The sequence below is a fragment of the Anabrus simplex genome, chromosome 10 (assembly GCF_040414725.1).
Source record: "Anabrus simplex isolate iqAnaSimp1 chromosome 10, ASM4041472v1, whole genome shotgun sequence".
Lineage (NCBI taxonomy): Eukaryota > Metazoa > Arthropoda > Insecta > Orthoptera > Tettigoniidae > Anabrus > Anabrus simplex.
The window spans coordinates 3,723,142-3,748,415 of NC_090274.1; the positions used below are offsets into that span (position 1 = coordinate 3,723,142).

The 25,274-nt window shown below is 36.6% G+C and overlaps 1 protein-coding gene across 1 annotated transcript in view; it reads left to right on the plus strand.

The window, feature by feature from the left end:
* Window positions 1-25,274, plus strand: part of LOC136882437 (zinc finger protein 107) — a 137,897-nt gene that overhangs the window by 78,319 nt on the left and 34,304 nt on the right. The gene's annotated exons all lie outside the window — the stretch shown is intronic.

Genomic DNA, 25,274 nt, shown 5'->3' on the forward strand with positions numbered 1-25,274 from the left:
GTGTTAACATTCGACTATTATTTAACAAACCTACGAATGTATTCTGAGTTTTACTGGCTATTTTTGTTGGAAGGCAATATTTCTAAAGTTAAAAAGAATAAACAGTGAACACATGACTTAGGCCTACATATAAAGTAGATATAGTGAGTTTAAGTTACTCTTATATTACATCATTCGTGTCATCTCATTAACTCCTCTGATGAGGTTGACGTCAGGAAGGGCATGCGGTTGTAAAAATTTGCTACAGAGATTCGCCTTGCTTCATACTTGACCCTGTAGAGAAAAGGGATAAGGGTATCATGTTATGCAGTATTAATACAAAAGAACGTAATGGCAGTCATTTTTGTCTGTCAGTTAAGCAGTGGGCCTACACACAGTAAACCTGATCATTGCTTTCATTTGACTTATCGTTGTCTCGTGCCATCAGTGCCACCAATTTCCCTGCTACTGGCTTGTCGTCATTCCAAATGAAGTCATCTTCATGCCAATCATGATTATTTGAGATACCATCTTTTTGCAACTTAAAAAAGTCTTTCGTTCCCAGCTATAGAGTCCAAACAGTGAGAATCTATTCGCAAATGTTTTCTGGAGATGGTCTGTGTTATTCCCAGTTGGTGTATGTGTAGCAGAAGCCACCCCTTCTGAATAAAGCCGTGCTGCAAAAAGCGTGCCAAACCACTAGCTGATAATTAGTGTATGTTGCGAGTTGTACTTCTGAATGTAATACATAGTGATTGGATAACTGTGGCTATTGAAAGCCAGACCTTTATTTTTTAAAGTATATTCCATGCTTGATCTCTACATTTATCACATCAGGATTTACCTAAACAGCTGTAAATGAGATAAGAGAGACAGCATTTTTTAGGTTAGGTGTGCTACTAAGTGCCTGGATAGTGTCGAAGTCCCACGACTGAAAGAATAAAAGTAACTAACAGGAAAGCTTGTCACATTTATGGATATCTGCAAGTGTGGAGGTAATACATTTTGTTCTCATAATGTTTAATTTTGCACGTTCGTTGCCTCCATATTTTTTAACACATAGTATGTTCTGTTTGGGTCTCCGAAAATCTTAAAAGTAGTTAGAGGGGACGTCAAGTCAATACCATTATTATTATTTAGGTACTTCGGCGAGTAAAAAAATAATCTTTATGATTGGATTTTTTTATGGAGTTTTAAACCTACTTCTCTCCAAAGATTACGCAGGCTATATTGGCCCGAGTTACGAGATATTAAATGATCAATTTGTTAATGATCTTGCCCGCTATATTAATAGCAACAGCCGTGAATATTTCTTGACTACAGTAAACTTGTTTCCTTATCCTGAGGTGGTGCAGACCCCCCATGGAGGGAAGCTGCATGTACCAATTTTGCCGCATATTAACTTCCCTGCCATTCTTAAATCTCTGGCAATACAGCATCGGGAATCAAACTCAGGGCCTAAAGTACGGCAGCTAACTGTGCTGACCATTACTCTGGCCGGACATTCTTAACTACAAACAACAGACATATAGCATGGCTTATGCGTGCTTTAATTGCTTTGGTCGGACATGAAACTATTCACCTATTTGTACGACGCCATCAGAGCGGCAGTAGGCCTGTGCTATGGAGGCAACATTTCTTAACTACGAAACACAGATGTACCACATGACTTTGACGCTTGTTTTCATTGTGTGGGTTGTACAGACGAAACTATTCACTAATTTGCATGGTGTCATTGGAGCTGCAGGAAGGCTTGTACCCGCTTCGAGGCAAAATCTTTGTTCTTCTCTGACGAATTATGTTAGGGGGGGTCTTGTATGCAAGATTTATTTTTTTGTATTCTTTGTTCCAAAAAGCCAGGGGGGTCTAATACACAAGTAAATACGGTAATAGGTAACTTGATGTCTTTGGAGTGTATAGACCAGGAAAGGGTAGCGTTGATGCTGATTTGGAATTATTTGATAAGATAATCAGCTATGATGTGGAAAACGATATGGAAAGGAACGTGATCGTAGTGGATGATCTCAGTTTACCAAATGTCAATTGGGAAGGTAATGCAAACGATAGGAAGCATGACCAACAAATGACAAATAAGTTAATATGAGAACAACAACTGATTCAGTAAGTGATGGAACGAACTAAATGCAAGAATATTCTGGATGTGGTGCTGGTAAAACCAGATGGGCTCTATAGTGAAACCAAAGTAATAGATGGTATTAGTGATCACAAAGTTGTTTTTGTCATAGTTAAAAATAAATGTGATAGAAAGGAAGGTCTTAAAAGTAGGACTATTAGGCAGTACCATACGGCTGATAAAACAGGCATGAGGAAGTTTTTAAAAAGTAACTATTATCAGTGAAAAACGGTAAATGAAAATGTAAACATACTCTGGGAAGGGTTTAAAGTAATTGTTGAGGAATGTGAAAACAGGTTTGTACCGTTACAGGTGGTAAGGAATGGTAAAGACCCACTATACTATAACAGAGAAGTAAAGAGACTAAGAAGGAGATGCAGATTGGAGAGAAATAGAAGTAAGGAAGTGGAAGTAAGGAGAAATTGAAGGAACTTACTAGGAAATTGAATCTGGCAAAGAAGTCAGCTAAGGATAACATGATGGCAAGCATAACTGGCAGTTATACATATTTTAGTGAAGAATGGAAGGGTATGTATAGGTACTTTAAGGCAGAAACAGGTTCCAAGAAGGACATTCCAGGAATCATTAATGAACAAGAGGAGTGAGTATGCAAGGATCTTCAAAAGGCAGAAGTATTCAGTCAGCAGTATGTAAAGATGGTTGGTTACAAGGATAATGTCCAGATAGTGGAGGTGACTAATGCTAAAGAAGTATTTATATATGATAACGACATTTACAATAAGATACAAAATTTGAAAACTAGAAAAGCAGGTGGAATTGATAAGATTTTGGGGGATATACTGCGCCGTTCCCGCATCCAGGTCGAGTCGCAAAAAGATCCAGACTATCTCGAAGTTATCATTAATGTTCAATTTAGTGTCGATTTGGGGTCACGAGTTCTGATAGAAAGTCGCCGAATGAAATAAACGGATGAACTTGCATTACATCTACGCGTTGGACGTCCCCATCTCGTGATTCGATTCATTTCATCATAAATGCCTACGATTCTTAGCCTATGATTAGTTATAAGTACATACTTAACCTAAGTACCCATTGAAAGAATAAATAAATTTATCTAACATTACTTTATTAAATTAAAAGATCTTGAAAATGAGTTGAAAACTGAATATCTTGAAAAGAATCTAATTATTTCATCATCTAAACAACCTACTTATTATTTATAGAACATTTAAAGGCCTTTAATTTTAAGTGAAAAAGATAAATTCTTGTTATATACATGCTCTCCGTGGAATATAGAAAATGACTCAGATGCTCATTACTTGTTATAAATCATCAAATATAAAATCATGTTTTATATTCTTTCTTTTGCCTTTATGCAACCTAATTTCTTAAATTTTCCACTTAATATACATTGCAAATCAATTCACAGGATTTCAGTCAGCTTTGCCTGCATCTATCTGTTAATATTACATTATCACAATCATAACGCTTATTAACCTTCATATAAAGAAAAACACCGATCTTCTCATTGATGTAAATCGAGTGTTTCAAAATACGCGTCTCTAATATTCATACACTTCAGGAAGAAAAGATAAGACAAGTCATTAAATCATCATTTTGCTCTAAAAATAATCACAGTTACCATAGCTGATAATTATTTATTTCATTCACCAAAAATAAAATATAAATTTCCAAAATTAATTTAAGTGCCAATGTATTTATCATATGTGATTTGTCATTATGTTATCACTTACACCTGACATCTATTTAATGTTATTCTTTTGGAAATTCTGTAGTCTGACATCTAAGAAGACTACTAATCAATGTCAACATCCTTCAGTTACAGAGAACCTCTCCAGTGATACCATTTTATATGATCAAACAAGCCTTCTAACTCTATTTATTTGAATGAAGGTATTTGTGGTTAGAAATTCAGGATAATATGGGCTAAGTTCACATTAACTTCCCTATGTGGATCTATTTTTTATGATCTACAGGTATTTAACCAACATATGCACATTATATGGATTGTATTTAGTGTTATATACGGAATACTGAGGGATTAGTATGCGTTATGGAATCAAATATATCTATTCCCAACCTTAAATTGCGTCAACTATCTTAACATCGTCAATAAAATATCCATCTCTTCAATCTCGACGAAAAATAATCGTCACCATCATTATTCTTATTACTCAACCATTCTTCAAACATATATCATCTGCTTGATATTTCTCATATCATATTTCACTCTTCATTACAATAACCACAATAATCTATCTTAATTTGACGCATATGACTTCATAATTATTATTCGGCCACTTATATATTCCCTTTCGTTCTCAATTTTCTTCAGATTCCTCCCATTTGCTTCATTTGTCTTCCTTTGACCTCGAAATAACCTGTATGTGGCATTACATTAACTCCATTTCGTAGTATAATATCCTAATATAATCATAACACTAACCACAATGTCATATCATATCAACAGCTGAAGTAAGTTAACCTCTTTACTCAATGTTAATAGCATTACGAACGCATGGTTTGGTTATTTGTTAACATAAGAAATTTCATTTTTTGTCGATTTTGAACTGAGAATTACAATCAATAAACTTTTAACGTCCACCTATTCAATACAATAATAATGTTGTTTATAGATGTAATTACAACATTCTAATTATATTCAGTACTAGTTTCGACGCATTTTTGCGTCATCCTCAGCTGTACAAAGAAATTGGAAAATAGGCAAATTACACAAAACTCATGATAGACATTGAATTGTGTGTCATATAAAAACCCTATGAAATCTACATTAAAACAATGACACCTTATTGAATAAAACCTTATTGAACAAGTTAAAGACTTGCGAGTCAAACATATGCTGAATAACAGTTCTCAAGTTGATTCATGTCGCTGTGGACATGCAGTAGTAAGCTCAATACATTTGGTGAGTGGTTTATAATAATAAAATATCTTGTGTTTTAAAACATTTTAGAACTTAATTCACCAATGGTTCATGAACTGCAGAGTGATCTTAAAATAATCGTGAATATTGCTGAATAAAATTTGGGTATTGCAGAATTCTTCTATATCTAAGACCTATGAGGAAATAACTCGTTAAGATGTAAACAGGAATTATGTTTCTCAGTTCAAATGTGGAACTCCATACGGCCGTAGACTGATTGTAATGTAAATAAAGTGCAGTAAACAATGAACAGCTCGAGTCGAGCGCGGCCTGCATGCTGTTATCAGTTATCTCTCAAGGTCAGCGGGAGCCTCGCTTTAGCAAGGCAGGAAGGGATCGGTGTGTGTACAGGCAAACGCCTAGGAAGAAAGTGTTTCGTAGCTTTTAAGACATAGTGGCTTTTAAAAGGGCCTTTGTTGTTCTTGTTGTTGTTGCCAACTATACTTTAAAATATAGCGTTGCATTACCAAACATATTTAATTTTAATGAACTCTCTTCAGATTTAATATTTATAACAACATCTAGTAAGTGTCCCCTCCATAATTTAGCTTTCCTTTTAGAACACCAACATAATTTGTTAGCAGCAGTCATTGCGTCCTTAGAGTCATAAGCAGTAAGCAAGTTAGTACCAATAATTTGATCGTCAATATCAGACAAATTGTCAGTTTAAGGAATTTCTTCCCGAAACACACACATATAAATGTTCAAACATGCTTCACCTTTGTCATTATGTTGTAAAGCTCGAGTCAAGCTGTTCATGGTTTACTGCACGTTATTTGCATTACGATCAGTCTACAGCTGTATGGGGTTAAACATTTGAACTGAGAAACATAGTTCCTGTTTACATCTTAAGGAGTTATTTATATGTTTCCACCTCATAGGCCTTAGATATAGAAGAATTCTGCCATACCCACATTTTATTCAGCAATATTCACAATTATTTTAAGATGACTCTACTGTTCATGAACCATTGTTGAATTAAGTTGTAAAATGTTTTAAAACACAAGATATTTTATTATTGTAAACCGCTCACCAAATTTATTGAGCTTACTACACACACAATTCAATATCTATCCTGAATTTTATATAATTTGCCTATTTTCCGATTTCTTTGTACAGCTGAGAATGATGCAAAAATGCGTCAGAACTAGTACTGAATATAATTAGAATGTTGTAATTACATCTATTAAACAACATTATTATTGTATTGAATAGGTGGAAATTAAAAGTTTATTCATTGGTTCGGTTATCACTGGTTAAATATATCCTAACTCAAAGAACTTGTAGAAATTTACCAAATTTTGTATGTGTGTGTGTGTGTGATACATTTAGCTCCACAAATAATTGTGTTTAGTGTTTATTTGTAGTAATCTGCGATTCGTGGTATTTATTTACAGTTTTCATACTGAGTAGTTCCATAGGCGTTCGCTAGGTTACAACCTGTAATTTAAGACTGCGTGAAAGAAGAAATATCTCTTTCTTTTTAATAGTATTATTAAAATATCAATAGGTTTGTTGATAAAATACTTACAAAGACTGGATTAAAAAGAGTCATAACTTTGACAGCAGTTTTAGTCTATTCGTGCATTTGACAGGGTATTTCAAATAGCAGTTCAACGGTCCCACCTATCACGAAGGTAATAACTTCTTTAAATAACGCAATAATGTTGTCAATTTTGTTTAAAGAAAGGATTTCAACAGAACAGAATAGATAGTATTTCACTGGCGAAATAGTTAACAGTCATAATTGTTATTGATTATTGTCGCTCTTCGTATTCAAATATTAGCATTGTTGGCTACATGTAGCAAAGGCTTTTCAGTCTGTCAAACACATAGCAAATACAATGTAAATTAAAACACTAAAAGCATATCTGTAAAACACACACTAACATACAAAGAATGACATGTTTCGTTCTACAAGAACATCCTCAGATTCTATCAAATCACTTAAAATAAGCTTATATATGTACAGTATTGTTTACGTAGCGTAAACTTGTCAATGATAGAGAGATGAGTGATAACATGAAACAGTAATGACAAAAAATAAATTATATACAATTATAATATAGTGAAAAACTTACGTATTTATCTAGACTGCCGATGTTAAGTCTGTTGTCACCAAACACTATTTCAGGACTGTGGTCATGGAAAGTTTGTGGTGAGAAACGCTATGCGTGGGGAGGGGAGGGCAGGACAGGGAGGGGCCTAGTAGATCGATGTGGATCTCTCCTATTGGATGATAAAATCGGGTAGACTATAGAGTGGAGAGGGGGGGGGGAGAGATGCAGGGCGGATCGGCTGGAGCGCTGTGGAACTTTCCATCAACATTGGAGGGGGGGGGGGGAGAGATGTTATTGACCTATTTCATGTTAATTGTACCTGTATGTAATATGGATGAATGTAATTATTATAATTTTTATTATTTATAATAGGTGAATGAAGTACGGAACGGTATTATTATTATTATTATTATTATTATTATTATTATTATGAAAAAAGCAATTCACCTTCCGTCAACATTGGAGAGGGGAGAGAGGTTATTGACCTTTCCATGCGAATGTACCTTTATGTAATATGGATGAATGCAAATTAAAAATTTTTAGTTGAATAAAGTAAGGGACGTTATTATTATTATTATTATTATTATTATTATTATTATTATTATTACTATTATTATTTACGATAGAAGCAATTTAAGGAGTAGGTGTTGTCAGATATTATGCGAGTAGAGCAAATAGGGGGGAAAATTATTTAAATGTGTATTATTATTATTATTATTATTATTATTATTATTATTATTATTATTATTATTATTATTATTTACGATAGAAGCAAATTAAGGAGTAGGTGTTGTTAGATATTATGTGAGTAGAGCGAATAGGGGGGAATTATTTAAATGTGTATGCTCATTCAGGTTATTGGCATTAGTATTTTTTGCGACGTAAATTTCTATTGCTTCTTTTATATTCAAAGATTTACTTTTATTTTCGAAGTGTAAAATTTTTAGATCAGTGTTGATGTCTGTGAAATGGTGTGAACAGTCGTAGATGTGCTCCCCGAAGGCTGAATGCCGATTATATCTGATCGCGTTTTTGTGTTCTTTGTATCTTGTATGGAAATTACGTTTTGTTTGACCTATGTATGTGGCGTTGCAGTTAGGTTCTTGGCATTTGAGTTCATACACTCCTGACTTTGAGAAAGGGTCCTTTTTGTTTAAGTTGCACCTGCTGAAGTGTCTCTGTAGTGTGTTATTCGTTCGAAAAGCTACTTTTAAACCTTGTTTCTTGAAAATGTTAGCTACTTTGTATGTGTTATTGTTAACATAGTTGAGAACCACGTAGTTTTCTTTGTCGTGTGTGGTGCTTTCCCGACGACTTTTCTTATGTTTATTTAAAATTTTAACAAATTGTTGGCTACATTCGTGAACAAAGAGTGTAGTGTATCAAGAAAATATAAATAAAAATCCGCTGATTCGTGTATTCCGTTCATTTGTAGTTCTGAGTAGACGGTTAAAGTATCCATAATTTATATTTCACACCCTCGATATTTCAGTATTTATGAGCAGTTAGCTAATAATCAAGTTCCTACGTTCATAGAATTGCAATTCAAGTCCCTGGCGTACTTTAGACAGAAATACTTTTGAGAAATTATTGTAAACAACCTCATATTTTTCAGCATTTAAGGACACTTTTATTCTCGTCCCGCAGAGTAGGGAAAATATTAGTAATCCACCATCTGTAATAATCACATAACCACATTTCAGTTCAGAATTGTAGTGTAGATATGGTATATTAGATAGTATCTTGCCTGTTATATTCGTGTGTATTTTTGTGCAAACGGCAGGTTTAATTTCTATTACAGCATATTAGGATAAAGTATATAGAACTAATATTAATCTGTCTACGTGTTTAACTTTGTTGGTAATCTTGGAGTACCTACCTGCTGGTAGTTCTTGCGAATATCTAATTTAGGCCTAATTGGAATTTTCATTCCTATTTGTGCTTAGTAATAACCTAGGATACGTCTGAATGTAGTTTAAACATTATTGTAGTATAGTATAGTAACTTATTAGAAATTAGAGTGCCTATTCTATAATTTTGAGTAGTTTTGCGAATTTCGAACTTTAATGGTAATTTTCTTTTCTGTTTGTGCTTGATAAAAACCAGTTGTCTGAACATAGTTTAAAATTATTGTAGTGTTTTGTAGTATTTCTATATACTTAGTCTGAACATAGTTTAAAATTATTGTAGTGTATTATAGTATCTTATTAGAAAATAGTGTGTTTATTCTATTACTGTGAAATATTTTTGTGGTATAGTACCGTTTCTGTGGTATCTGTAGTAACTCTCTTACTAGAATTCTGTTGTTGTAATTAGGGTAGACTTAACTGGAGTTGAGAATTGGTAATTCTTGTATATTATTCCCGGTTTCCAGTAATTAACAGCAATTTTCATCGTGTTAGCGTGTTGTAGGAATAAAAAAACGTACAATTAAGTAGTATTGTAGTGTAGTAGTAGCCTATATTAATTAACTTATTGTCGTGTGATCTTTGTGAACTAACCTAACAACATTTATTTTCTTTCATTTTTATTTTGCACAGAATGAGTTATCTTATTTTTCCTTTTCTTTCATTATTTAGTAAAGAATGGCTAAGGAGTGCGAGTGTAGGAACTGTAGATGTGGCCAGGCATTAAAGAGTATGAGGGAAGAGTTGGAGAGCTTGAGGGAGATAATTAGGATTCTTTCAGAGGACAGGAAGGAAAGTGGGCCCCCCTCAAAAAATGTACAGGATACAGTAGGTGTAATAGAGGGATGGAAAGGAAAAGGGGAATTGTAGAATACAGGTGGTCTAATGTTTTAAGGGGAAGGAGATTACAAGCTAAGGGCTCCATTCAGGACAGGTGTCGGTGAGAAATCGGTACGAGCCACTGCAGGTAGAACAACCGAGGGAAGATGAGGAACAGGGAACTGTTGCCGAGAAGTCTCGAAGTAGGAGAAAGGAAGAGGTAGGGAAGGGAAATGTGGAGTAGTGGATAGGAAAAGACAGGTGGAACAGGCTCATGGGATGGAGAAAAGGAAATAGGAAGTAGCTTCTGCAGCTGTCAGGAAAGATGGTACTGACCAGGAGGGGAAGGGATCAAATGAGGTGGGTAGGGTTGAGGCTCTGGTCATGGGGGATTCCATCGTTAGACACGTCGGGAAATTGTGTGGAGGAAAGGGTACCAGGGTAGAGTGTTGTCCAGAAATTAGGTTGAGGCAGATGTTGAGGAAAGTAGAAGAGAGGGATGTGGGAAAGGAGAAGGTGGTAGTGTTTCACGTTGGTACTACCATTGTAAGACAAGCAGGTATAAGTACCAACATAGTTGGGGATGTGTGGGACCTGGTAAATGCAGCACGGGTGAAGTTTAAGGAAGCAGAGATTGTTATCAGTGGAATACTGTGCAGGGAGGATACTGACTGGAAGGTGATTAGGGATTTAAATGAGACTATAGAGTGGGTATGTGGGAAAATGGGAGTGAGATTTCTAGATCCTAATGGGTGGGTAGGTGTTAGAGATCTGCGCTCAGATGGCCTTCACTTAAACCGCCGTGGTACATATAAGTTAGGAAACTTGTTTAGAAGGGTTATAGGGAGATACAATCAGAGAAACAGGGTGGCCTAGGGAGCGGTGTTAAGGGAACAGGGAACTGTAAATCAAGTAGGGATGACATAAAAATGTTAGTGCTCAACTGTAGAAGTATGGTAAAGAAAGGAATAGAATTAAGTAATTTAATAGATATATACTTACCAGTTATTGTAATAGGAGTTGAATCACTGCTGAGAAATGATATAATGGATGCAGATTTTTTTTTTTTTACGGAACTGGAGGGTATTTCGTAGAGATAGGATAGGAATGGTAGGAGGGGGAGTATTCATTCTGGTGAAAGAATAATTTGTAAGCTATGAAAAAGTTAAAGACGATACACATGAAATTCTAGGGGTAAGGCTCATCTCTAAAGATAATAGACAGTTTGATGTCTTTGGAGTGTACAGACCAGGAAAGGGTAGCGTAGATGCTGATTCAGAATTATTTGATAAGATAATCAGCTATGTGGGAAACGATAAGGAAAGGAACGTGATTATAGCAGGTGATCTCAATTTACCAAATGTCAATTGGGAAGGTAATGCGAACAACAGGAAACATGGCCAACAAATGACAAATAAGTTATTATTTGAAGGGCACCTGATTCAGAAAGTGATGGAACCAACTAGAGGGAAGAATATTCTGGATGTGGTGCTGGTAAATGAGCTCTATAGAGAAACCAAAGTAATAGATGGTATTAATGATCAAAAAGCTGTTTTTGTGATAATTAAAAATACATGTGAAAGAAAGGAAAATATAAAAATTAAGACTGATAAAACAGGCATGAGGCAGTTTTTAATAAGTAACTATGATCGGTGGAAAACGGTAAATGAAAATGTAAACATACTCTGGGATGCGTTTAAAGCAATTGTTGAGGAATGTGAAAATAGGTTTGTACCTTTAAAGGTGGTACGGAATGATAAAGATCCACATATTATAACAGAGAAATAGAGAGACTAAGGAGGTGCAGAATTGAAAGAGATAGAGTTAGAAATGGCTGTGGAAGTAAGGAGAAATTGAATAAACTTACTAGGAAATTGAATCTAGCAAAGAAGTCAGATAAGGATAACATGATGGCAAGCATAATTGGTGGCCATACAAATTTTAGTGAAAAGTGCAAGAGTATGTTTAGGTACTTTAAGGCAGAAACAGGTTCCAAGAATGACATTCCAGGAATCATTAATGAACAAGGGCAGTGTGTACGTGAGGATCTTCAAAAGGCAAAAATATTCAGTCAGCATTATGTAAAGATTGTTGGTTACAAGGATAATGTCCATATAGAGGAGGTGGCTAATACTTAAGAAATATTAAAATTTACCTATGACAGCAATGACGTTTACATGAGGGTACAAAAGTTGAAACTAGAAAAGCAGCTGGAATTGATAAGGTTTCGGGGGATATACTAAAGACAATGGGTTGGGATATAGTACCATATCTGAAGTACTTGTTTGATTATTGTTTGCAGGAAGGAACTCTACAAAATGAATGGAGAGTTGCTATAGCAGCTCGTGTATATAAAGGAAAGGGTGATAGACATAAAGCTAAAAATTACAGGCCAGTCATTTAGACATGCATTGCATGTAAGCTTTGGTAAAGCATTCTTTCTGATTACATAAGACATGTTTGCAAAAGTAATAACTGGTTTGATGGAAGGAAAGTTGGGTTTAGGAAAGGTTATTCCACTGAAGCCCAACTTGTAGGATTCCAGCAAGATATAGCAGATATCCTGGATTCAGGAGGTCAATTGGACTGTATCACGATTGATCTGTCTAAGGCATTTGATAAGGTAGATCATGGGAGATTACTGGAAAAAATGAGTGGAATTGGACTTGACAAAAGAGTGACTGAATGGGTGGCTCTGTTTCTAGAAAATGGAACTCAGAGAATTAGAGTAGGTGAAGCTTTATCTGTCACTGTAATAATTAAGAGGGGAATTTCTCAAGGCGGTATTATTGGACCTTTATGTTTTCTTATATATATCAATGATATGTGTAAAGAAGTGGAATCAGAGATATGGCTTTTTGCAGATGATGTTAATTCTGTACAGAGTAATGAATAAGTTACAAGATTGTGAGAGACTGCAAAATGACCTTGATAATGTTGCGAGATGGACAGTAGGCAATGGTATGATGATAACCGGGTATAAAAGTCAGCTTGTGAGTTTCACAAATAGGAAAAGTCCTCTCAGTTTTAATTACTGCATTGATGGGGGTGAATGTTCCCTTTGGGGATCATTGTAAATACCTAGGTATTAATATAAGGAAAGATCTTCATTGGGGTAATCACATAAATATGATTGTATATAAAGGGTACAGATCTCTGCACATGGTTATGAGGGTATTTAGGGGTTGTAGTAAGGATATAAAGGAGAGAGCATATTTGTCTCTGGTGTGACCCCAAGTAGAGTATGGTTCCAGTGTATGGGACCCTCACCAGGATTACTTGATTCAGGAACTGGAAAAAATCCAAAGAAATCCAGCTCAGTTTGTTCTGGGCGATTTCCGACAAAAGAGTAGCGTTACAAAAATGTTGCAAAGTTTGGGCTGGGAAGAATTGGGAGAAAGGAGACGAGCTTCTCAACCTAGTGGTATGTTCCAAGCTGTCAGTGAAGAGATGGTGTGGGAGGACATCATTAGACGAATAAGTTTGAGTGGTGTCTTTAAAAGTAGGATAGATCACAATATGAAGATAAAGTTGGAATTCAAGAGGACAAATTAGGGCAAATATTTGTTTATAGGAAGGGGGGGTTAGGTATTGGAATAACTTACCAAGGGAGATGTTCAATAAATTTCCAATTTCTTTGCAATAATTTAAGAAAAGGCTAGGTAAACAACAGATAGGGCATCTGCCACCTGGGCGACTGCCCTAAATGCAGATCAGTGGTGATTGATAGAACTTGTCATTTTGGTCAGATGGATTACCTAATAACCTCCTGTATTATTAAATAGATTGCTTTTCCATATGTAACATCACTTCTTTTGAATATAAATTCACGACAGCACTGCACATATATATTTCATACAAATAGAAAATGGCACTTCTTAAAAACATGTTATTTAAATTACTTATGGTATCAATATTTTAATAAACTTATCTTTTCTTCTTATTTTCCCTCGTTGCTGTGTGTGTGTCCAAATGCTTAGGACATGCCATCAATACAATTGTGACACCGTATTAGCCTCCAGTAAACATCTGGGTACGTCTCTCCTTCTTCTCCGTCATCAGGGAATAGGTTTGTCGGCTTCAGATCCCCATCTCCAGACAGCCTCACCTTGGTCTTCTACGCACATGACATTGGCCATTTCTTGTGCAGTTAGAACAGATATATAGATTAAGATGGTCAGTTTCGTCATCTTGGTGCACAAAGCCTTCTATGATTTAGAAATATATTGATACTAATGCTTCTTCTAATCGAATCACACTAAAGTCTTGCAGATTACTAATATGGCTATAAAAGTTCCAATTAGTCTGTGATTTAATTCCCTATAGCTTGTTTCAAATCACTGTTGTATTTCTTATTTTCTTGAGAGCAAGTTATGACGCTGGGTCTTTCTTTCACTGGGTGTCTCGTGACGTAACTGATTACGTAACGATTCTGTCTTGCTGTTCTGTTTCAACTTATTAATTTGCAGATATGCGGTATTCTTGTTGTCTCGGACAATATACCTGCTGTATATTTCTATTTGCCCTTCAAATAAAACCTTCCTTTATGAATATAGTCTTCCTTCCATATTAATCTGCCGTAGCGATCTCCTTACGTTGGTTCCTTCTCGGATGTTTTTTTTAAATAATAAATTTTAACAGTATTCCATCTTTCATTATTTTTCACCGCCTCATGTATGTAATTTCTCGGCTTGTACCTGATAAAAGTATGATCTTCTCAACATTTATGATTGTATTAGTGTCTTATTTTTAATGTTCCCGCAGCATAGCGTCCATTTTTGTTCCAGAATATTCACTGCTAACAGTGAAATGGCACAATACTAAAGACAGTGGGTTGGGATATAGTACCATATCTGAAGTACTTATTTGATTATTGTTTGTATGAAGGAGCTATACCAAATGAATGGAGAGTTGCTGTAGTAGCTCCTGTGTAGAAAGGAAAGGGTGATAGACATAAAGCTGAAAATTACAGGCCAGTAAGCTTGACATGTGTTGCATGTAAGCTTTGGGAAAGCATTCTTTCTGATTGTGTTAGGCATATTTGCAAAATGAATAATTGGTTCAATAGAAGGCAGTTTGGGTTTAGCAAAGTTATTCCACTGAAGCTCAACTTGTAGGATTCCAGCAAGATATAGCAGATCTCCTCAATTCAGAAGGTCAAATAGACTGTATTGTGATTGACCTATCTAAGGCATTTGATAGGATAGATCATGGGAGACTGCTGGCGAGTGCAATTGGACTAGACAAAAGAGTGACTGAATGGGTGGCTCTATTTCTAGAAAATAGAACTCAGAGAATTATAGTAGGCGAAGCTTTATCTGACTCTGAATAATTAAGAGGGGAATTCCTCAAGGCAGTATTATTGGACCTTCATATTTTCTAATGTATATATAAAAGATATGAGTAAAAAAGTGGAATCAGAGTTAAGGATTTTTGCAGATGATGTTATTCTGTATAGAGTAATAAATAAGTTACAAGATTATGAGCAATTGCAAAATGACCTCGATGATGTTTTGAGATGGTAAGTAGGCAATAGTATGATGATAAACGGGATTAAAAGTCAGATTGTGAGTTTCACAGATAGGAAAAGTCCTCTCAGTTTCATTTACAGCATTGATGGGGGTGAAAGTTCCTTTTGGGGATCATTGTAAGTATCTGAGTGTTAATATAAGGAAAGATCTTCATTGGGGTAATCACATAACCTGTACAGTAAGTAAAGGGTACAGATCTCTGCACATGGTTATGAGGGTGTTTAGGGGTTGAAGGATGTAAAGCAGAGGGCATATAAGTCTCTGGTAAGACCCCAACTAGAGTAAGGTTCCAGTGTATAGGACCCTTACCAGGATTACTTGATTCAAGAACTGGAAAAAATCCAAAGAAAAGCATCTCGATTTGTTCTGGGTAATTTCCGAAAAAAGGGTAGCATTACAAAAGTGTTCAAGAGTTTGGGCTGGGAAGACTTGGAAGAAAGGAGACAAGCTGCTCGACTAAGTGCTATGTTACAAATTATAAATCTCATTTTTGGGTCTGTATTGAGCAACTTATATTTTTCACTTAAAACCTATTTTTAAGAATAATCCCCCTTTTCAATATAATATAGTTTTTATTCACATAAAAGACTTTACGTTATTAATATTTTCACGCGACATGTTTCGCCCACATTTTGGGCATCATCAGCCTTAATTCCTATACTCAATGATCAAAATATCCATGATCTGTGGGGATTTGTAACCTAATAAAATCTTTATAACTAACATGCTATCTTGGGTGTTGTTTAAAAAAATATGTTTTCGTATATATATTAATGATTTATGTAGATGTCTGGCTATTTTTTTTATTACCCCGGCTGGTGAAAAATGCAAAAACAATGATAATAAGTACAATTATTCTGTTACAAAATAACCAAGTTGCTATGTTTTATATCTCATTAAGAGACATTAGCTGGTTTGATTGTGCAGTCTTTACTGTCCAAATGGCATCTTATTCCATTATTTGATTGCATACGTAATCTTGAAGTCATAATTTTCGTATTTCAGTAGGAAATATTGTTGAAACTTGGCTGTCACAATGGATAATAATACAATTATTCTGATAAAAAGTAAGTTTACATTTGATGAACGGTGATTAAAACCAAGTTGCTATGTGTATATCTTATTAAAAGACAAATGCTGGTTTAATTATGCAGTCTTTATTATTCATAAAATTGATTGAATGCATAATCTTGAATGTCACAATTTTCGTGCTCCCTGTAGAAATGTTTTAGAATCTCTGTGTCACCTTACGACTTAACTTTAGTAAGCTTACTTGTGAAATAGGGTCAGTTCTAATGTAATGTTGCCATGTTGCTGAAATTGTGGAATAACATGCTGCTTGTCATTGTAGAGGTTCGAATGGGGGATTCTCAAAGTTAACGGCAAAATGTTGGAATCTTGTAGCTTCAATTTGAAGATAGACGTTAGTTGATTGAGAGTCTGTAAGGAGAAAAAATGTATGTCTTAGCAATGGAGTGTTTGTTAGTTGAAGTGTAAATGGGTAATCGAGCTCCTTGTCTCTCTTGTGGCTGGCTTGCCTTGGTGATGCTATCAGTTCGACCCTGTGCGCCTTGTATCTGTGTGTAGTGCGCGGAGGGGATGGGTAGGGGAAGATTGTATGGACAACGTATTGTTTGTTCTTTGAGGAGTTTCTTCTGTGGGCAGAGCTTTTATATGTGGGAGTTTGTTAAAGTTTTGAAAAGTGCCTTTGATTTTTAATATATAAATAATAATTATTGAGGGATTTGATCGAATAGAGGGTTTTTGATATCTACTGGATCATTTGAATTGAGGTTTTTATTAAAATACTGGTCTATGTCCAACTCATTGGCTGAATGGTCAGCGTTGAGGCCTTTGGTTTGGAGGGCCCCAGGTTCGATTCCCAGCTGGGTCGGGGATTTTATTCGTGCCTGATTAATTCTTCTAACCCGGGGACTGGGTGTTTGTGTTTGTCCCAACACTTCCCTCTTCATATTCAGACAGCATACCACACTACCAACCACCACAGAAACACGCAATAGTGATTACATCCCCCATTGGGTTGGCGTCAGGAAGGGCACCTGGTCGTAAAACATCGCCAAATCCACTTGTGCGATACAGTTCGCACCCACGAGACCACAAATTTTGGAGAAGCGCTAGAAGAAGATTAAAATAATGGTCTATAAAAATGTAGATGTTTTCGTGTTCATTCATTAATTTGCCCTTTCTTATATTCTTTAGAATTGTTAAATCTTGTTCTGTTGTCGTGTATGTGTGTCCAGTTTCTCTGATATGTATGCTCATGGCTGAAAATTTGTTATGTTTATTTGCATATAATGTTCTAAATATCTTGTTGGGAAACTTCGTCCTGTTTGTCCAATGTACGAGGCGAAACATTGAGAACATGTGAGTTAGTAAATCGCAGAGCCTGAATATTGGTCCTTACTGGAGTTGAAGCTGTCGTGGTTTAGGAACATAGTTTGATAATGTTGTGTGTTTTAAACGTGATTTTGAAATCATGTTTCTTGAATGGGTTCGAAACTTGATATGTATTGGGATTATTTTAAGTAAATGTGGTAAAAGTGTACTTTTTTGTCTTTTCTGGAATTAATTTTGACTTTTATCTGTTTTTTACTTTTCTTATTATTCGGTTTACCATATCTATATTAAATCCGTTAAACTTGGCTATGTTCTTTATATACTCTAATTCTTTATTGAGGTCTTTAGGTGTGAGGGATATTTTGAAGGCCCTATGTATTCAGCTATAGTACACTGCCTGTTTTTAAGAGTTGGGGTGTAATAAGCTATTCTTGATTGTGTTAAGGTTGGCTTCCTATAAATTTGATATTCTAATCTATCATATGTACATGTAACGGTAATGTCTAAAATGTTTATGGACTTATTTTGTCTTCTTTAGTGAATTTTATATTTTGATCTAGTATGTTAATGTATTATAAAATATTGTTGCTGTGTTACTATTGTTTTATAATGGTAAATGTGTCGTCAACATAATTTCTTTTCTTTCAGTAAGAAAATATTCCGTCAAAAAAGATTATGAATGGGAGATCCAGTTTCAGGCATCTCAGCAGACATTTATTTGGACCATTTGGAATACACAAAAATAAAAATACAAGGATTAAGCCTATGGTTACACTATGTCGATGACACATTTACTATCATAGACCAAAAGTACAACAACAATATTTTACAATACATTAACACGCTAGATCAAAATATAAAATTCACTAAAGAAGGCAAAAACAATAAGTCCATAAACTTTTCAGACATCACTTTTACACATGAGGATGATAGATTTGAATATCAAATTTGTAGGAAGCTAACCTTTTCACCTAACACAATCAAGAATAGCTCATTACACCCCAACTCTAGAAAACAGACAGTGTACTATAGCTGAATACATAGAGCCTTCAAAATATCCCTCACACCTAAAGACCTCAATAAAGAATTAGAGTATATAAAGAACATAGCCAAGTTTAACGGATTTAATATAGATATGGTAAACCGAATAATAAGAAAAGTTAAAAACAGATAAAGGTCAAAATTATTCTTTAAAAAAAAAAGGTTTTAAGTGAAAAGTATAAGTTACTCAATATGGACCCGAAAATGAGATTTATAAGTTGTAATAATATAGCCAACCAGGCAAATAAAATTCCCAACAAGTTTCTTAATCTCAAGATCAAAATAAGTAAAATAATAAAAGACATATGCTTTTTAAAAGGCACATGAAGAACATGGATGGGTCATATTGTCAAATTCATATTTGACCTCCATGTTGTAAGTGACCACAAAACAAACAAACTTATAAAATACACGAAATGTTGAAGTGTTCATAGAAGGACTACACACAACTATATTTATGCCCCTCTGCAAGAAATAATACTCAGTGCGTCCGTACAGAAATCTGAAAACAACATTTTAAGGCCCTAAAATAAACCATTTGTGAGATATTTCCCAAAAAAACTCTCCCTGCTCTGGAAAACTGACCATGGATAACACCAGATCTCCCATTCAACTTTTCCTCTAGCTCTGTAAAAAGCAGTGCCCAGAAATGCTGGGGCTACCTTAAAGTGCGTATTTTGTGGTGCAGTCCCTGATATCTTTGGGAAAGGCTTCTTTAGATTTTGAAGTCCTTCTGTGATAGATGATAGATAAAAGATTAATATCATTTGCATGAATGACTATGGAATGATTGCTTTTGGTTGTGGATTATTTGATTCAATTGTATGCACCATGCTTTTGCGGTCCTCTTTGTTTCTTGATTCTAAAAGAGTGGCGTTAGTATGTGTATTCTTAACTCTGACTATTCTAACTTCTAGAGACTTTGTTTCATTTGTAAATTGTAGCAGTTTGAAAGTCTGCTCTGGTTCTTTCACATGAACATCATTAGAGGAAATCATAACTACGTGCTTAGTAGTAGAATCTGTTACTGGTTTATGAGATTGTGCTGAAAACCAAAACCGAATGACTGCTGTTTAGCCCGAAGGCCTGTGGATTACGAGGTGTGGTGAGGTCAGCTTCCTAGACCGGGACCACTGTCTCGTCGTCAGATAGCTTCTCAATAATAATCACGTAGGCTGAGTGGACCTTGAACCAGGTAAAAATCCCTGACTTGGCTGGGAGTGGAACCCTGGGCCTCCTGGTAAGAGCCAGACATAATACCCCTACACCACGGGACCGGCCTCTATGAAATTGTACATCAGTGTAACGAATCTTTTCCAATGACTCTAAACAAGGCTCAAGGACAATTGCTGAAAGAAGTAGCGATTCATTTGAAAACTCCGTGTATCTCTCATGATCAGTTTTATGTTCCTTGCTCCAGTTTTGAAACTCCGAGGAATTTATATATTTATATTCCTAATTATGAGACATGTCATCATCATTATCACGAATTTCTTCCAGCGAGCTGGGTAGGATATTTTAAAATGCTGTGCCTCCATTTGTTACAGTCTTGGTATGCTGCTTTTCTCTCTAGGGTATGCCGTGTTCCTTCTCTCTTCTCTTATCTGGTGTAACCACCTTTTTGTAGGTGTCCAGTGATCTTCATCCTGGAATATTCTCAAAATACTTCCTTGGAGTTCGAGTTGCCTGCATCCGCTATATGTGTCATAGTCACTTCAACCTTGCAATGCTCAGCCTCTCGGGTGTCTTCGTATCTGATCGTTCCTAACTCTGTCTATCCTTGTTTTCCCTAATTTCATGTAATAGAGTTAATTGGATTCATATATTCGCAGTTAGAAAAGATGTGTTAGGTTAACAAATCAGTATCAGTAATTTGCATCAAGTACAGTTACAAAAAGTTACCAGACTGCAGAAAGCAAATTTAATCCAGTTTCTATTTGTGACACTTTTTTTGTTGATATATTACATTCAAAGGCTCTTCTGAGAGCCGCACAGAGGCTTGCCCAAGGGATCGATTCCTGGAGGAGCTCTCCGTATATGCCATTTCAACATTGAAGGCATCAGCAGATCAAAATGCAAAATATTACACAAGATCCTTAGAGAACACGAAGTAGATTTTGTGTCATTGCTGGAGTTGCATGTGGGCAATGCAGATCAGCTTCAGACACGTGGTTCAATCCCTGGATATCACATGATAGGTACCACTTATCATGACCACTATGGCGCAGCTACCTATGTCCAAAAGTCAATACCTAATACTCACTGAAATAAGCTCTTGCAATGACTCCTCAGAAATAACAATCAAAATGGATAACTTCAGCATTACAAGCATTTACAAGTTATCATGGCCTGATGGTTTCCTGTCAGCCGCCTCACATCTATCAATCATCATCAGAGATTTCAACAGTCATCCTACAGACTGGATAATTCACATGGTACTGAAGTAATCAACTGAGCCGAAGCACACAATCTGCACCTCGAGTATGTTCGTAAAGAAAAATGCACATTTGTTCAGCCAGATGGAAATGTGAAGCAAATCCAGAACTGACCTTTGTCACGACTGATGATGCACGATTATCTCTACCGACCACCAGATACATTGTTGATAACTTTCCACACAGTCAACATCGGCCCATCATCCTAGAAGTAGAAATGCAGATACCATTCATGAAAATTCACCACACCTGCAATGGAATGTTTCCAAAGCCAACTGGGACCAATTTTCTCAAGACCTAGACAGCAATATCCGATGAATCGTTCCTACCTCTGGTAACTACCAGAAGGTTGTCAGGATTGCATCTCAGTGGCCAAAATACACATACCCAGAGGCAGTTGAAAACAGTACATACCATGTTGAAGCGACACTAGTGTATCAAGAATTCCTTCAGAGTGGTCAGACAGAATTTGGCGATGATCTCATTAGTAGTCTGGATGAGGACAGAAGGAAAAGGTGGAGTAAAACGGCTGAGGAAATAGACTTCAATCATTCAAGTAGAAAAGCCTGGAGCCTTCTAAAGAAACTAGGAGGCCACTCGCACAAACCACAAACACCTCAAGAAGTCAAACCAGACAGAATAGCAGACTGAATCATTCAGATGTCCAGGACTAAATCAGACAAAGCACACTCCAAAACAATCAGAAGAAACCTGCGAAAACTAAGAAAATCATACTGCTCTATACCGGAGCTAGCATACCATTCACCACAATAGCCCTTCAGAGCTGCAAAATGGCAAAGGTACCGGGCTTTGACAACGTCCATAATGAGTTCCTTGTTCACTGTTGTAAAAATGCTAGGAAATGGCGTGGTGACTTCTTTTCATCTATCCAATGCACAGGACACCTGCCACTGGAGCTCAAGAGATCAAAGACCGCCGCTTTCTTGAAACCTGGAAAACCGCCCAATGTTCTCGAAAGCTATAGGCCCATAGCATTATTAAGCTCAACCTGCAAGCTACTGGAAAGAATCAGTCCAGCCATCTTCAAGATCCTCCCCACAGAACAAGCTGAAGTTGCGAAGACCTAGTACTTGCTCTGACAACGTTCATTGAAGCTGGATTTGAAGAGAAGCTAAAGACCGGTGGGGTGTTCATAGAACTCGTGGCTGCTTTTGACACTGTACGGAGCGATGGGTTAATGTATAAACTCCTGAAAACCTTACAGTATAAAAACACTACAAATGTTATCAGTCGCATGCTTTTATTTAGAATAATTCAAGTGGTCATGAACAATACCCTGAGCAAACCAAGAAGACTAAATAATGGACTACTGCAAGGTTCCATACTGGCCCCCTTGTTATTCAGTATTTATCTTGCAGACATCCCAGAAACGGTATCAAGACAATTTGCCTATGCCAATGATATCGCATAGCCATGCAACACAACATTCCACAGCCTTGAGGAGACGCTAACGAAAGATCTCTGCTTACTGACAAATTACTTTCAAAAGTGGTGCCTGACACCTAGCACAACCAAAACAGAAACATCTTGCTTTCATCTGAGTAACATACTGGCTCATACCACCTTGAAAGTGACTCTGCATGACAGCATCTTACCATACAACCCAGACGCGAAATATCTTGGTGTAACACTGTCATACAATAAACATCTCTCCATCCTTGCAGCCAAACTGAGTACAAGGAACAACATCTGGCAGCTCATGGGGATCCACAGCGGCAACTTTACGTACATCTGGTTTATACAACAACTGAATACTGCTTGTCCATCTGGCTGAATAGCAACCACACCATCCTGAATCAGACAATGCGGATTATCAGCGGTGTCATCAAAACAATCCCACTGCACTGGCTTCCACTCCTTAGCAACATCCTTCTAGATCTACGCCGCACAAACAATCTCATCCAAGAAGCAAAGTAAAATACAGGCCAATAAATCACTTCCAATTCATCAAGACATCCAAACAATTGTTTCAACCAACTGAAATCCAGACACCCTCCCCTGCTGCTGGCTCAAAAACTGATGAAAGTAAACCACTGTGGACTGCAAACTCGGAATAAAGAATGGACTGCTAAGGCCCCCGACGAATGGAGATAGATCTTTGACTCTACGCAGCCCCCGCCCGGGTTTCACTAAACAGAGTGCTCACCGGGCATGGAAGAAGCGGCTCTGAGATGCATTCTTGGGGCCTGCGACCCTCTCCAAGCTGCGACTGTGCTGAAGAACTCCAGACAGTACGACACATCACCTTCAGATGCCCACGTAGAGCCTTCCGCGGAACTATCGACGACCTCCGGACAGCTTCAACAATGGCTATTCAGTGGCTGCAACAACTGGATATCCTAGTTTAGTTTTCATTTTTTAATTTATGTATTTACTTATATTTTACATCATTTTTGAATTTTTGTACTTTTTATTTCTATTTTTCTATATTCTAAATATCTCTCATGATTTATGTTTTACCTTGCCTTTTTTATATTTATTTTATTTTGTAAACTATTTGTTGCTTTCACATGTTACTCACGGCTTAACTTGTACCATAAGCTAAATAAAATTACGTTGTATAACCACAGCAGTTCATGTGTATTATTTCCTTGTCTCAAAGTCCATCCGTAGGAACATTAATGAACTACATCATACATGTGGGTGTTCCTCAGTTTCGTTATGTGATGCAGTGGGCATTGCACAATAGTAGTGCAACATCAGAAACATTCTTGAATGCTGCATCCTTTGTTTTACGACCTCCCCCAGGCTTGCGCCATTCATTCTAAAAACTACCCCAGTTTTGTATCACCTGCATGAATTCAGTAACAGGCCAGTCAGTTTTGTTAAATCTTCCCATCTTTGGTCCTTCAAATGATTTTCTTGATATCCTAACACTCTTCAAACTGTTCCACAACCTATACATTATTAGTTTGTTTTGCCTTGCATAAATGGCTTGTGTTTCTTCATGTACTTCTTGTGGTGGAATTCCATCCTCAGAGCTGGATCGAGAGTGTAAGAACTGGCCTAATTCTTTTTGTACGTGATGATGCCTTATTCTGCTATTCCCTGCACATCTTCATGAACAAGCAGAGTTGGGAGATGGTGGGCCTGATCGAGCAGTGTCTCATATTATGCAGTGTTCCTCCCTGATAGCAGGATCAGAGGATGTGAGCTGAAGTTTCCATCTTGCTGCAACAATGCTCAGCACCGGTTATTGTCTTGGCTCCTACCCTGGACACCTCGTACTGCTGCTACATTGTTAACCATCTTCATTTCATCCTTCCATTCTGAACAAACCAGACCCATGTGGTAGTATACCCACTTGTTAGCTGGTGTATATACTTTAAACAGGATTATGCCCTTTCCTTTTTGTTTTAGCTGACACCAAAGGTCAAATTCTCTATCTGTGAGTTTATTTCGAACTGGGCGAGTTGGCCTTGCGCTTAGGAGTGCACAGCTGTGAGCTTGGATTCGGGAGATAGTGGGTTCGAATCCCAGTGTTGGCAGCCCTGAAGGTAGTTTTCCGTTGTTTCCCATTTTTCACACCAGGCAAATGCTGGGGCTGTACCTTAATTCAGGCCATGGCTGCTTCCTTCCCACTCCTGGCCCTTTCCTATCCCATTGTCACCATAAGACCCGTTTGTGTCGGTGCGACATACAGCCATTAGCAAAAGTTTATTTCTAATATTCCTTGCATCTAGAATTTTTTTTTGTATTTAATTTTTTTTTTTTAGATTTCCCTGTTTTGATTTTCTAGACTTGAGTGAGTGATATTCATCCTCAACCTTCCTTGTGTTTTGGATATACAAGTGACCGACCTTTTTCCGCAGTCGCAGGCTGTTTATTTGTTGAAGGGCCGCATCCCATTTAGTTCTCAAGACGCCAAAGCTTTTATATGTTTTGGGAAAATATAACATGTGATCAGAAGTATATGTTGGTAATTGTAGGATTTTCTTCAGAGCTTCTTTTGATATTTTATCTGCATTATCAAGGAAACTATGAGGTATTTTGTTAAGTGTTGTGGTATGGAATGTATAAATTACATATGGCTGTATTCATCATCATCAGCAAGCCAGGTGCG